A 10,011-nucleotide genomic window follows, 5' to 3' on the forward strand; every position below is an offset into this window, starting at 1 on the left:
CATCAAAACTTTCACCAGCAATTTGGATGCAAGAAGACAGTAAAGCAATACATCCAAAATTTAAAAGTTTTGATTCAAGTCAGAGGGCAAAGTAAGACAGTTTCAAGAATTCAAGGACTCAAAATTTACTTCTCCGTAATAAGTACCAAGGGACATGCTCCAACAAAATGAAAAATAAATTTTATTTTTAAAAATTTCAGGGCCGGGCACGGTGGCTCACGCCTGTAATCCTAGCACTCTGGGAGGCCGAGGCGGGTGGATCGCTCAAGGTCAGGAGTTCGAGACCAGCCTGAGCAAGAGTGAGACCCCCATCTCTACTAAAAATAGAAAGAAATTATCTGGCCAACTAAAAATATATATAGAAAAAGTTAGCTGGGCCAGGCGCGGTGGCTCATGCCTGTAATCCTAGCCCTCTGGGAGGCCAAGGCGGTTGGATCGCTCGAGGTCAGGAGTTCGAGACCAGCCTGAGCGAGACCCCGTCTCTACTAAAAATAGAAAGAAATTATATGGACAACTAAAAATATATATAGAAAAAATTAGCCAGGCATGGTGGCGCATGCCTGAGTCCCAGCTACTCGGGAGGCTGAGGCAGGAGGATCGCTTAAGCCCATGACTTTGAGGTTGCTTTGAGCTAGGCTGCCGCCACAGCACTCACTCTAGCCTGGGCAACAAAGCGAGACTCTGTCCTAAAAAAAAAAAAGAAAAAAAGTTAGCTGGGCATGGTGGCACATGCCTGTAGTCCCAGCTACTCGGGAGGCTGAGGCAGTAGGATCGCTTAAGCCCAGGAGTCTGAGGTTGCTGTGAGCAAGGCTGACGCCACGGCACTCACTCTAGCCCGGGCAACAGAGCGAGACTCTGTCTCAAAAAAAAAAAAAATTTTCAATGGATTTAGGGGGTACAAGTGTTTTTTTATGTGGATGAATTTTATAATGCTGAAGTCAGAGATTTTAATGTACCCATCACCAGAATAGTGTACACTGTACCTGAGAGTTAATTTTTTATCCCTCACCCCCCATCTACTTTCCCCCCTTCTTAGTTTCCAATGTCTATTACACCACTTTATGACCATATATACCCACTGTTTAGCTCCCATTTATAGGTGAGAGCATGGTATTTGTTTTTCCATTCCTGAGATACTTCACTTCTGATGGTCTCCAGTTCCTTCCAAATTGCTGCACAAGACATTATTTCATTCTCTTTTATGACTGAGTAGTAGTACTCCATGGTATATATAGAGAGAGCACATTTTCTTTATCCACTCATCAGTTGAGGGACACTTAAATTGAGTCCATATCTTTGCAATTGTGAATTGTGCTGCAATAAACATTTGGGTGCAGGTGTCTTTTTGCTATAGTGACTTCTTTTCCTTTGGGTAGATTCCCAGTATTGAGATTGCTGAATAAATGGTAAGTTTACTTTTAGTTCTTTGAGGAATCTCCATACTGTTTTCCATAGAGGTTGTACTCATTTACATTCCCACCAACAGCAGGTAAGTGTTCCCTTTTTACCACATCTGTGTCAACATCTGTTTTTTAACTTAATAATGACCATTCTTACATTGGTAAGGTGGTGTCTCAATGTGATTTTAATTTGCATTTCCTTGATGATTAGTGATGTGAGCTTTTTTTTTTTTCTTTTGGAAATGGTCTTACTCTGTCACTAGTTGAAATCCAGAATAATAAATTCTGCATTGTACTTGCTTAGCTTGGAAGATTTAGAAATGCCCACCTGTACTCAGGAGAAAGGAGTGTGATAGAGATAAAGATTTGGAGGCCTTCAGTTTATTACTGACATGATGATAACTATGTACAAGGAGATAGTCCTCTTCATGACTTTTCTGAACTCTGAACTTTCCCATTCTTTGGCATTTAAAATTTATACCACATAATTTAATACCAACGTATTTATTCTCATATTAGTTTCATTTCCAAAACTATCGGAAACTCTTGACGGGAGAGTCTTTTATATCTGCTCTGGTGTCCTGGGTATGCAGTAGGTACTCAGCACTGTAAAAATGGCCACTTGTTCCCCTGCAATGGAATATTATGTTCCACCCACTCACCTACACACAGCAGGGGAGAGGGGGAGGGAGAGAAGAGGTCATGATAGTAGACATAGAAGTTTGTTTGTGTGGGGTCTTTTAGGCCACTGTGAGGACAAAATCACTGCATGTGAAAAGGAAGTGGCGAGTGCCCTGAAGAGGTGTTGGAAGCAGAGCTGTGGGGTTCATAGGAACCCCCATGCTGACCTGCAGCAGAGTCAACTTTGAAAACAAAAGTTGTGTTATGTATATATTGAAGCACTCGACGTTAGAGATCAATAAATATTGGTAGATGAATGAATAAATTATGCACGTGCTGCTCAGATTGTGACATACTGTCATACAAAACAGCAGCATTTCTCACTAGCAGTATTTCTAGGCATGAACGTACATTCATTGAAAAACTGACATCAGCAAGCAGACTGTCTAAAGTGAATCCAAAGTTGGCTGCCTGGCCCTGTAGGAGGTTACAAAGGAGCTGCTCTTGGCATTAAGAAAGAGTAGTTAAGATGTCTTCTGACTGGCAAATCCTGGCCCGCACTTCTTTAATTGACTGAGGTATTATCAGCACCGTATGCTAGAGCATTAGCCAGTTCCTGCTGCCAGCACTCAGACTTGCCTGCTGTTTGCCAAAAATCCCATCTGCTCTCTATCCTCAGTTTCTTCTCAAGTCAATGGCATGTTCATTATCTTTAGGAACAAAGGCAAAAAATCCCTACTTTAATGACTCTATTTATGGTTTAAAAATGACTTGGACTTAACAGGTTAAGTTTTTCAAGTGTTATATATTAATATATCACATAACTGAACATATGTCAAGACATAGAATATTAGCTTTTCTGCTAAATATTTTTGAAAACCTTGCTACTGTGCTGAGAAAAGGTATACAGTTGTACATAATTGTTTCTTTTTAAACATCATTATTTGTGATGCTGTCTTGGAGACACTACCAATAAACTAAAAATTTCATTTATCAAGCATTGCTATATTATAAAACATAGGTTCCTGCGTATGACAGATGGGAATTCCAACACCCTCACGAGGCAGGAGATGAAGCTTCAGCCACTGGGTTTTGAGGGAGCTAGAACCACACCCTGGCATAGAGCCTGGTGCTTCCGAATGCTTGCCCTCCTGGACTAGGAAAACTTCCCTACAGGAAAGCCATGAAGAAATAGCTCTTGTCTTGAATGCTGAGTGAGTAAAAAAATCACACGACTGATTACCTTGTGATGGAGTAAGCCCTTTTCAGCCTATTCTATCACAGATTACAGCTAAAAACTGTGGACAGAATGCAGAAAGCATCCACGTGAACCCTGTGGAAAGTTAGCAATAGCAGGCAGAACGAGAGGGTAACCAAAATGTGAAGAATGACCCGAATGAATGTGAGTCACCCAGGGTTTATTCCCCCTATTTTATCTCCAGCTTTCACCTGAGAGCAGACATGATGTAAAGCATGAAATGAGCATAAGCAGCAAGAACTCTGCAGGAAACCTCATTGTTCTGTCCAGAGGAAGGAAAATGGGGCCCCGTGAACTGGAGAGTGTGTGAGGAAATCTGGTTTTTCCTATTTTTTCTCCCAGCTTTGCCCCAAGGGTGGCTCGTGTCACAGAGCTGCACTGTAGCGGTGGAGGGGCCGGTGCTCAAAACTCCAAGAGAAAACCCATCTTTATGGCCAGAGAAACTGGGAAACTGGGAAAGGGGATCCTGAGTCCAAAAAGTGTTAAGAGAATGAGGATTATTTTTTCTCTTTCACCCTCTCCTTTGCTCTAGGGGTGGCTCCAGTCACGTGGATCTGCATGACAGTGTATGCAGTTCAAGCTCCAGGAGAAACCACATTTTTCTAGCCAGAGGACCAGGACAGTGGGGCCCTGGGGCTAGAGAGTGTGGGGGAAAACGGAGAGAGGAGAGAGCTGGGGAAGGGGATCCTCTAATTCTATGAATGAACAAACAAGTTTCATAGGTAAGTAGTGGAGGATAATTATACTATTTTGTTTACTTTGTGTATGTTCAAAATTTTCCACAGTAAAATATTTTTTAGAAAGAACATCTACAAAAGACCTACAGCTAACATCATGTTTAATAATGAAAAACTAGATGCTTTCCTGCTAAGATCAGGAACAAGGCAAGGTGTTCCCTCTCACCATTGCTGTTCGACATTGTACTGGATGATACTAATGCAATAATATAATAAAAAGAAATAAAAGGTACATAAGATTGGAAAGGAAGAAATAAACTTTGTTCATAGATTACATGATTGTCTATGTAGAAAATCCAAAAAAAAAAAAAATCAACAAAAAAACCCCCTGATATTAATACTAATAAGTGATCATAGCAAGTTTGCAAGATACAAAGTTATACAAAAGTCAGTAGAAAATCTGAAGAGACCTATAACAAATAGAGATAGAATCAGTAATCAAAAAATTTCCAAGGCTGGGTGAGACGGCTCACACCTGTAATCCCAGCACTTTGAGAAGCCTAGGTGGGAGGATCACTTGAGGCTAGGAGTTTAAGACCAGTCTGGCCAACATAGCGAGACCCTATTTTTCTATGAAAAAAATTAAAAATTGCCAGGCATAAAAATTGACAGCTATTTGGGAGGCTAGGGCAGGGTGATCACTTGAGCCTAAGAAAGAACAGTCTAGGACCAGATAGCTTCACTAGTGAATTATTTTAAATGATTAAAGAAGAGTTAACACTAATCCTTCTCAAACTCTTCCAAAAATAGAGAAAGAGAGAATACTTCATAATTCATTCTATAAGGCCAGTACCCTGATAACATAAACCAAAGACATCATAAAAAAAACTATAGGAGAACACCATAAATATAGATGCTAAAATCCTCAACAAAGTATTAGCAAATTGAATCCAGCAGCATTGTAAAAGGATTCTACACCATGAAGGAGTGAAATTTACCTCAGGAATGCAAGGGTGGTTTAATATACAAAAATTAATCAATTAAATACACTATATTAATAAAGAAAAAACTCCACATGATTATCTCAATTGATCCAGAAAAACAGCATTTGACGAAATCCAACACCCTTTCATGGTAGAAACAAAGGAGTTTTCTGTCTTCCCTCCCTGAGCTTGCCTTCAGACACTTCCATCACTGTTTTCTAGGGATACTACCCCAAACTCCCCACCTAGCACTGTCTTTGTAACTGGTCATGCCCAGCTGCTGCAGCCAGGCTACTAGTGAGGGCCAGAAGTCAGATTCCCTTGGTACTCAACTCCCTGCCTCATCTGATCAGTGGAAAAACTATTGTTCCACCTGGGCAGGATTCTGACTTGGAGGCACTCAGTCATGATCTCACAGATGGCAGCTTCACTCCATTGGCTCCTCAGTCATGCATACACACCAAATGTTTGAGCCTGCAGTCCTGAACAGGATTTCCATGGCAACAGCACATTATCAGAACATCTCATGATGGTCTAAATTAACTCAAGGTCTATACATGAATAATTGATCTTACCCCCATTCCCTTCTTGGGACAAAAGTGTCAGTGGCTTTACTCTAGGCATAAAGGTTTTTCCTTTCTGGTATTCAGTCTAATTATTGGCTTACTGTTTTTTCACACTAGTGAAACTTACAGGGTGACATTTTCTGCACACAAAGAACTTCAAATTGACTTTCTGAGCTGGGAAGTACCCAGGAAGAAACAGCACATGAGGAAAATCACACTAGTCACTAGTCCTTCATTCATGTATGTAAACTGACAACAAAGAATCACAAGATGTTAATATATGCAAGCACTTGAAAGAAAAGAGCAAGATAAAAAAGAGAACAATGAAAAGAAAATAAGTTGTATCTTAAAGATTTTTGAATAAGTTCAATGATTCACTAGGAGGACTAAAAAGAAAAAAGAAAAAAGATTTTTGAAGATTCATGAATGAGATGCTTTAATAAAAAGAACACAGAACAAGAAAGCACATTTAGAAATTTAAAATATGGTTGCTGAAATTAAATATCCAAAAGTGACTTCTGTCTGGTTTAATGCAGATTAGAACCCTGGACTAAATTTCACAATGAAAAAAATTCTGGATAAAATGTTTTTGTTTTTGTTTTAGATAAAATCTTAAATACATCTATGAATTGGCAAGGAAGGACAGAATTCTCAGACAAAAACCAAAGTGAGTACGAGCACTCAGAGAAGTAAGCTGTCTAGACACAAATCTACATGTTCAGAAACCAATGAAACCCAAGCAAGAAAAATAAAATGTTATAAAAATAGGCTGGGCATGGTGGCTCATACCTGTAATCTCAGCATTTTGGGAGGCTGAGTCAGGGGGAGGATCACTTGAGGCCAGAAGTTCGAGAACAGCCTGGGCAACATAGTGAGACCCCCATCTCTACAAAAATAAGAAAAATTGCCAGGCATGGTGGTGCACACCTGTAGTCCCAGATACCTGGGAGGCTGAGAGAAGAGGTTTGCCTGAGCCCAGGAGTTCAAGGCTATAGTAAAACATGAGTATACCACTGCACTGTAGCCTGGGCAACAGAGCGAGACCCTATCTCTAAGTAAATACATAAATAAATAAAGTAAAAATAAAACTTTAGAACACAAAAATAAAAGAAAAAAGTCTTAAAAGCAGCCGGGGGTGGGGGGGAGTGGAGGGGGGAGTGGGCGGGGGAACCCAGCAACAACAGATTATCCTTAAGGCAAGTAATTAACAAATAGATTGACAGTTAACTTCTCAACAGTAAAATGGAGGCCAAAAAGTAACAGAACGAATAGAACTCTATACTTACAGTATTTTAAAGAATGAGGTTCACTAGCTGCAATTTCTTTCAGCTTTCCTTTCTATAAAAATGTCTTATTTAACCTTCATTCTATAATCATATTTTATAGGATGTATGCTTATAGGTTATTTGTTTTTCTTTCAATATTATAATTTTTCCTCTATTCACTCTGATTTGCACTAATTCAGATGAGAAATCAGCCACTATTCTTGTTAGTGTTCTTCTGTATGGAAGATGTATTTTGTATGGAAGATGTACTTTGTTCTTTATCATTCTTTTTCAGAATTTGACTACAATGTGACCAAGTGTGATTTTCTTTTATTATGCTTATTGTTTTTAAAGTTCTTAGATTATAGTGAGATTGATTATGGAAAAAAAGAGAGAAGGCATAATATAATAATTGAAAAATGGAACATTATTACATATCTTACAAATATGAAAGACATCATAAAGATATATTATGAACAACTTTATGCCAATAAACTTAGAACTGTTTTGAACAAGATAATTCACTAAATAAATATACTAACAAATGTAGTCAGTAGTCCTTGGAAAACACTTATTGATATCAACCTCTAAATATTACAGGAAAATTCTTAGTACTATTTTTAGTAAAATCATTTAGAATTTCAACTTGAGGATGACAAATACAGGATAGGTACATTTAACTTAAAATTTATGACAATTGGAATTAAATATTTTTTAATATTAACCCTTTCTCTTCTATTCAAAGATTAAAGGCAAACTCAGTACTTCAGATTTTCATTGGTTCTTAGATCAACAACTTCTCCACTAAAAGAATCTCAGTAGATGCCAAGGAAACCTGTGACTTGTGATTTCAAGTATAATTGTGAACAAGGCTGATTTTATATATCTGGGATATATAATAATTCTATTTTCGTAGTTATTGCTTCTTGTTCTGAATTCTACCTGAACCAACATAAAGATCATGATCTCTGCTTTTCTTTAGCAAAACATTATTATTTTTACACATTCTGTGTCACTTTATTTTATGTTCAGTACATAGTTAATGTATCTGTCAGGTGCCAGAAACTGCTGTAGTTATTTTCAGCAGAAAGGAATTCAGTACAGGGAACTTGGTGCTTATAAAATCTCTGTAAGGGCTCTAAGCTGCACCTCCTGGAATGACTCTTAGAGAAACATTACAAAACTAGCCTACTTGGGGAGGTTCTGTCTTTGCCACAATTGGTAATAAGCTGTTGGATCTGGAAGCTGCCCCTGTAGCTCTTGGCTTTAGAAATACACTGCTTTATCTGTGATCCAGGCATCAGAGCAGCCACAAAAACCATTACATCCAGGAACAAACCACCGTAATCCCAGGGACTAGGAATCTGTGGCCAGAACATTTGTGGGGCCATGCTGCACCTGCCATGTCTGTACTGACAAAAATGGGTGCCCTGTGTCCTGCTTCTCAGCCCACTGAAAGCTTGGTCCTTGGGCCCTTTTATGCAGCTGCAAAAACAAAGAGCCCTGTGCCTCCACAACCATGTTGGTCAACAGAAACACCAGAGAGATGCAGAAACATGGCCATCCTCATTTCCACCTTCCAAATTTGACACTTTCTTATAAAATTAAAAAATTATCCATATGACCTAGCAATTCCCCTCCTAGGCATTTGCCAAGGAGAAATGAGAACTGTATATGAATGTTCTTAATGATGTTATTCATATAGCCAAAAACTGGAAACAATCCAAATGTTCACCAACTGATGAATAAATAAACAAAATGTTGAATATTTGACAAGGACTGTTATTCAGCAATAAAAAGTAATAAACCGCTAATACATGCTCCAACATGAATGAACCTCAAAAACATTATGCTCAGTGATAGAAGCCAGACACTAAGAATATTGTATAATTCCACTGATATATACTTTCCAGCAGAGGCAAATGTATAGATAGGGTTAGAAAGCAGATCAGTGGTTATACGAGCTGGGGAGTTACTAAAGTTGACTTACCTTATTTACAGGTAGTCCATGAATGTCTGCTGCTAACATTCCCAGAGCTTCCCTGGTCATTTCCCTTCCTAAGATTTGTTTGTGCAACTCTTTCTGCAATTCTATTAGGTACCTTAGTCATGTTATATATTTTCTGGGGTTTTTTTAGAGTAGCCACAGTCTGTTAAGGTTTCTAAACATGCCTTAGTCACATCCCTTCTCAAGGTTTGGTTGTGCAATTATTTCTTCCACTCCATGGAATACCCTTGCCATCATTGTCTGCATTTTCGTTTCTGTTTAAATTAGACAAAGTCATTTTTTAGTAATTAAAAAAAAAGTAATGCCAATGATAAGGTTCCAGAACCAACGCCCTAGAGACATCATGAATTGAGAGTTTTGGATCCTGAAAGAAAAAGGTCATGTGGCACAGGAGCAGCACAGAAGACCAGGAGTTTCTCCTGCATTTCTGGAAGACTCCTACTCCAAAACACACCACACACACGCACATACACTCCTATGTACGCAGAGTTCTTACTCCTTTTCTGATTCATTCTAGTACAATCTTTTAACCTTTCTCCCTGTCCTAAGACTATAAATCAGCACTCCTTCAAAGATAGAGCTACTAATAGATCCTTCCTTTCTTAAAATTACTTCTAAATTATACCCTACTGTCAAAATTTCCATTTGAATTCCATAGAGTAGATTCACAGCCCATTCCACCCATTTGAAAGCAAAACAAGAAGACTAAACAAAGTCAACAAAGCCTCTTGTAAATATAGTCTACACTCTCTGCATACCTTCTCACTCAAGCACTCTCTTCCTGTCTCTGTTGTCCCTGTAACTACTTTCTCCAAAGTCACCTCCTGATTCTCAGTCCAGTAAGTAGGTAATATTTTAAATGTATATCTTTCTCATTTTTTCCTGTTTATTTACTGGAGTTTAGTTTTCTTATTTTTGGTTTCTGGTTGGCTCTCAAGGGCCTGAGCCTGCTTGTAAGGACCCTTCGCTTTCTTCACTGAGACTTTGTTCTGGTTTGTCTTATTATTTTGTTTTTGAAGGTGTTGGGTCAGTGTGCAGATGAAACCAAGAGGCCTGGTGATAAAGAAATATCTGCAGATTGTAGCCATGAAAATGCTTACAGAGTTTGGCAACAGAACATGGCATGAAGGTTGGAATTCTAAAATGTATCTCAGAGATCTGGGTTGGAACAGTCTGACATTGGCCACAGTAGCAGGGCTGGGCCAGGCCCAGGATGGAATACCCTTCCCAGGT

The sequence above is a fragment of the Lemur catta genome, chromosome 12 (assembly GCF_020740605.2).
Source record: "Lemur catta isolate mLemCat1 chromosome 12, mLemCat1.pri, whole genome shotgun sequence".
NCBI lineage: Eukaryota > Metazoa > Chordata > Mammalia > Primates > Lemuridae > Lemur > Lemur catta.